At 47.4% G+C, this 5,529-nt stretch overlaps 1 non-coding gene across 1 annotated transcript; it reads right to left on the bottom strand.

The window, feature by feature from the left end:
- Positions 1 to 209: 209 nt before the first annotated feature.
- On the bottom strand, positions 210 to 343 carry LOC135269563 (U11 spliceosomal RNA). Its single transcript, XR_010337820.1, has one exon. It is a non-coding gene; the product is annotated as a U11 spliceosomal RNA (small nuclear RNA).
- Positions 344 to 5,529: the final 5,186 nt, after the last annotated feature.

Raw genomic sequence — 5,529 nt, 5'->3', positions numbered from 1 at the left:
CAAGAGCTGAGACTCCAGCTCCACACGGGACAACACGGTTATTCCACAACACGGTTATTCCATCTCCACCACCACATTACGCAGCTACTTACGTACTCTAGATAAGTTTACGCCCATAATTACCCCCACCTAACACACACGGAGTTACATTACGGGACAAAAAAACAAGCCAAAGCAAAACATACCCTCTAATTTATGACAGAAAAAGGAAGGGCGCCGGGACCAACGATCACCAGCTGCCCAAATATCAAAAAATTATGCTTCCGAAATCTCTTGATGTCGATTCCGCACGAAAAGCAATTGAATTGCTCTACGTGTGCCACTCACGACAGAAGCCCTTTTTGCTGTGCTAGCCACCAAAGCAGAGTGGCAGTGTTAGCAAATCCATATTTTAGTAAAGGTGAACACAAAAACCTAAGCAACGCCCTATTCTATGTTCGTTCCTGAAGTCGAAGAGGGAATTCCGGTTCTTCTGAATTGAAAGGAAGACTGTACAAGGAAAATCTAGAATTTGTCCTTTCTATTTTTATTGAGAAGTAAAGAAAAGGACGTGAGTTGATATGCAAATAAGAGCAGTGCTTGCTGGGAAGGTGCTGGCGGGAGTCGAGGGAGTGGCGGGGAAGAGCGGCTGCGCAAGCGAGGGAGGACCGGCTCCTTCCGGTTGCAGTTAGCGGTGGTTCTCTCTTGTCGACTGCTCAGGACGGCAGGCGTCTCCTGGAGTTGGAGTGCCGGCTCTCAGCGGCTGTGGGTACCTAACTGGGGAAGACAAGAATCACAGCCTATCCAAATTGAAAATGTGTAACTTGTGCCACCCCTAGCCACCACCCTGCAGCACCCCAGGCAGGCGTGCAGTGGAAGCACAAGGTCACTGTAAGCGAAAACACCTTCCTGACAACGACGCATAAGCTGACTGTCATGGTGTGTTCATAGGGTGGCAAGCTATATGCTGCACTTCTAAGGAATGTTATTATAAAGTAAAAAAAAAAATTGATGAGTTGTAGAATAAGGTACAGCATAGCATTAATGTGAAAAATAATACTGTACCTCAGATGACTGAAGTAGATCTTCAACACAGTTTTTTTGTTTTAAACAGTGTCTCACTCTTGCCCAGGCTGGAGTACAGTGGCGCAATCTTGGCTCACTGCAACCTCCGCCTCCTGAGTTCAAGTGATTTTCCTTCCTCAGCCTCCCAAGTAGCTGAGACTACAGGTTTGTTTGTGCCACCATGCCAGGTTAATTTTTTATTTTTAGTAGAGACGGGGTTTCACCATTTTTTTTTTTTTTTTTTTTTTTGAGACAGAGTTTCGCTCTTGTTACCCAGGCTGGAGTGCAATGGCGCGATCTTGGCTCACGGCAACCTCCGCCTCCTGGGTTCAGGCAATTCTCCTGCCTCAGCCTCCTGAGTAGCTGGGATTACAGGCACGCGCCACCATGCCCAGCTAATTTTTTGTATTTTTAATAGAGACGGGGTTTCACCATGTTGACCAGGATGGTCTCGATCTCCACCCACCTCGGCCTCCCAAAGTGCTGGGATTATAGGCGTGAGCCACTGCGCCCGGCTGTTTCACCATGTTGATCAGTCTGTTCTTGAACTCCTGACCTCAGCTTCCCAAAGTGCTGGGATTACAGGTGTGAGCCACCATGCCCAGCCAACACAAATGTTTTTAAAAGTCTGGCCGGGCGCGGTGGCTCAAGCCTGTAATCCCAGCACTTTGGGAGGCCGAGGCGGGTGGATCACGAGGTCGAGAGATCGAGACCATCCTGGTCAACATGGTGAAACCCTGTCTCTACTAATACAAAAAAATTAGCTGGGCACGGTGGCGCGTGCCTGTAATCCCAGCTACTCAGGAGGCTGAGGCAGGAGAATTGCCTGAACCCAGGAGGCGGAGGTTGCGGTGAGCCGAGATCGCGCCATTGCACTCCAGCCTGGGTAACAAGAGCGAGACTCCGTCTCAAAAAAAAAAAAAAAAAAAAAAAAAAAAAGTGGAAAAAAGGTGTTGAATAGGGTACAGCCTAATACTGTTCATCTAATCAAGAGCATGCAGGCATACCGGCAAAACCCTGTGCTATGTATATTCTACGCCCATGTGTTTGTATGAACAATATAAGATGTTAAAGAAGATCAGGAAACATATCAATGATGACCCCTTGGAAGGAGGTAGGGGATTAGGATGGGAGCAGTTGACACACAGGACTTTAGATTTATCTCTAATGCTCTCATTTTTTTGTTAAGGATAATGATGGACAGGTGTGGTGGTTCATGCCTGTAATCCCAACACTTTGAGAGCCCAGGAGTTTGAGACCACTTTGGGCAACATACAGAGACCTCGTCTCTTCCCCAAAATAAAAAATTAACCGAGTATCATGGCATGGGCCTGTGGTCCTAGCTACCCCAGAGGCTGGGGCAAGAGGATTGCTTGAGCCAGGGAAGTCAAGGCTGCAGTGAGCCATAATCATGCCACTGCACTGCAGCCTGGGTGACAGATGAAGACCCTGTCTCAAAAAAAAATTTTAAAAACAAAAAAACCCAATATGTGACAATTGTAAAGAAACTGAAATAGCACAGAAATTATATAAAATGTAAAAAAAAGAAAGAAAGAAAGAAAGAAATGATATAAAATTCGCTCACACTTGTAATCCTAGCACTTTGGAAGGCCAAGACAGGTGGATTACCTGAGATTGGGAGTTCGAGACCAGCCTGACCAACATGGAGAAACCCCATCTCTACTAAAAATACAAAATTAGCTAAATGTGGTAGCACATGCTTGTAATCCCAGCTACTCGGGAGGCTGAGGCAGGAGAATCACTTGAACCCAAGAGGCAGAGGTTGCTGTGAGCTGAGATTTTGCCATTGCACTCCAGCCTGGGCAAAAAGAATGAAACTCCATCTCAAAAAAAAAAAAAAAAAGTGAAAATGCTTCCTCCAAACTACTGTTTTTTTGTTTTTTTTTTGAGACGGAGTTTCGCTCTTGTTACCCAGGCTGGAGTGCAATGGCGCAATCTTGGCTCACCGCAACCTCCGCCTCCTGAGTTCAGGCAATTCTCCTGCCTCAGCCTCCCGAGTAGCTGGGATTACAGGCACGCGCCACCGTGCCCAGCTAATTTTTTGTATTTTTAGTAGAGGCGGGGTTTCACCATGTTGACCAGGATGGTCTCGATCTCTTGACCTCGTGATCCACCCGCCTCGGCCTCCCAAAGTGCTGGGATTACAGGCGTGAGACACCGCGCCTGGCCAATTTACGTTCTTTAATATATTTTAGGGCCGGGCGCGGTGGCTCACGCCTGTAATCCCAGCACTTTGGGAGGCCGAGGCGGGTGGATCATCTGAAATCAGGAGTTCGAGACCAGCCTGGCCAACATGGCGAAACCCTGTTTCTACTAAAAATACAAAAATTAGCCAGGGGTGGTGGCAGGTGCCTGTAATCCCAGCTACTTGGGAGGCTGAGGCAGGAGAATCACTTGAACCTGGGAGGTGGGGTTGTAATGAGCCAAGATGGCGCCATTGCACTCCAGCCTGGGTGACAGAGTGAGACTCCATCTCAAAAAAAAAAAAGAAAAAAAAAGGAAAAATCATCTACTTGGGAGGCTGATGTGGCTCACTTAAACACAGGAGTTTGAGGCTGCAGTGAACTATGATTGTGCCACTGCACTCCAGCCCAGGTGACAAAGTGAGACCCTGTCTCATTTAACAATCACCATAATTTCACCGTTCTTCCAATACCTTCCCATTGCATACTGAATAAAATCTCAAGTCCCCATCATAGTCTAGTCTAAAAGGTCCAGACTAGAACAAACCCCTGCCTACCTCTCCAAACTCATTGTCTTTCCCAGTTACCGAAGCTCCCCATCACCTTGGCCTTCTTGGTCCTTGAATAAGTGCTTCCTTACTGAGGACCATGGCTCAGGCCATTAGCTAGCTAGATAAGTCTGGCTTATTCTGGTATTCTCTCCTTTTACCCTTTTGTGCAGTTGCTAATGGTCTGTTTGTTTCCCACTCTAGGTTGCAAACTTTTTTTTTTTTTTTGAGATGGAGTCTCGCTCTGTCACCCAGGCTGGACTGGAGTGCAGTAGTGCGATCACGGCTCATTGTAACCTCTGCCTCCTGGGTTTAAACAATTCTGTCTCAACCGCCTGAGTAGCTGGGATTACAGGTATGCGTCATGCCCGACTAATTTTTTTTTGTATTTTTAGTAGAGACTGGGCTTCACCATATTGGCCAGGCTGGTCTCAAACCACTGACCTTGTGATCTGCCCACCTCGGCCTCCCAGAGTGCTGGGATTACAGGCACTGCGCACAGCCCAGGTTGCAAACTTTTTAAGGACCAGGATATCATCTGTCATAGACACCAGTTATGTATTCAGCACATAGCAAAAGCCTTGGCACACAAGACTCAATAAACACTTGTCAAATTAATGTATATACATTCAACCTGGGTCTTAAAAAAGAGGTATAGGCGTTCAATAACAAAAAGTGGTATGCCAGACCCTAAAAAGAATGGAGAGCAGTGGCAGGGAAATAAGGCTAGGAATGCAGCTTGGAGCCCAATGTTCATGAGGACTTGAATCTGAGAATTTGGATTGGGTGGCAGTGAAGAGCATGGATTGGGAGTGTGGTAGGATGAGGATTAGGAAGATAAAAAGACAGGGCAGGATGCCACACCAATTTGGGCAGCTCTTCCTGATTCCTGCTGGCAGATACTGTGGCTCACTCTGGGCTGTCACAGCTCTTTATAAATTTTTTGGTGTGTTTGTGGCTTCTTCTCCGACTTACTGTGAACCTCACAGATGCTGGAATTGTTCTTGCTTGCATGCCTAACATTCCAGGCTGGACAACAAGTAAAAAATACAGCAGTTCTCACCAAGCATTTGACAACTGAAAAACTGAAAGCATTAGAGATTGCTACAGGACAGGCTCTGGCGTAGGAGTGAGTTCTGAGTTCAAGCTGAGGCTCTGCACTTATTAGCTAGAACTTTGCTTAAGCACTCACAGGTCTCCTCTGATTAAATGGCGTAACGGAGGAGGTAAGCGGATTAGCATAATTCCTGGCAAACAGTAAGCATTCAACTGTATTGTTGAATTGACAGTTCACAGGTACAACCAACCGATCTCTCTCTTCTCCCAGTTCTTGTGCTGCCAACTTCCTTGTTGAGGTCCAACAGGATATCTATGGGGTAATGTGTCCCAGATGATATACTGGTCCTGACACCATGACAAAGACACCAACCAAAAATGGCGACCTCAAAGCCATCCGAGGGCGTCAATTACCCGTCCTGCTACCGACAGATAAATAAGCAGAGTCGGGAAGAGAAGCTAGTGAAGGATTCTTAACGCTGGGGTGGAATACGCAAAGCTCGCTCACGTTGCCACTCAATCACAAGCAGTTAAAAGCGCAAGCTGCGGAGTCTAGCTACATACAGCCCAATACAGCCACCACGTGTCGGAGGGCAGTCCGCGCCTGCGCTAGCGAGGCGCGCGCCCGCCTGCCGGAAGAGCCGCGCGTTTCCGGGTTGGAGGCGGGGAGCGGTGCC

The sequence above is a fragment of the Aotus nancymaae genome, unplaced genomic scaffold (genome assembly GCF_030222135.1).
Source record: "Aotus nancymaae isolate 86718 unplaced genomic scaffold, 86718_ANA_hifiasm-v0.15.2.pri h1tg000053l, whole genome shotgun sequence".
In the NCBI taxonomy this organism is placed as follows: Eukaryota; Metazoa; Chordata; class Mammalia; order Primates; family Aotidae; genus Aotus; species Aotus nancymaae.
Note: the sequence above shows the minus strand (reverse complement) of the source record. Positions and strands in the feature narration are given on the sequence as shown.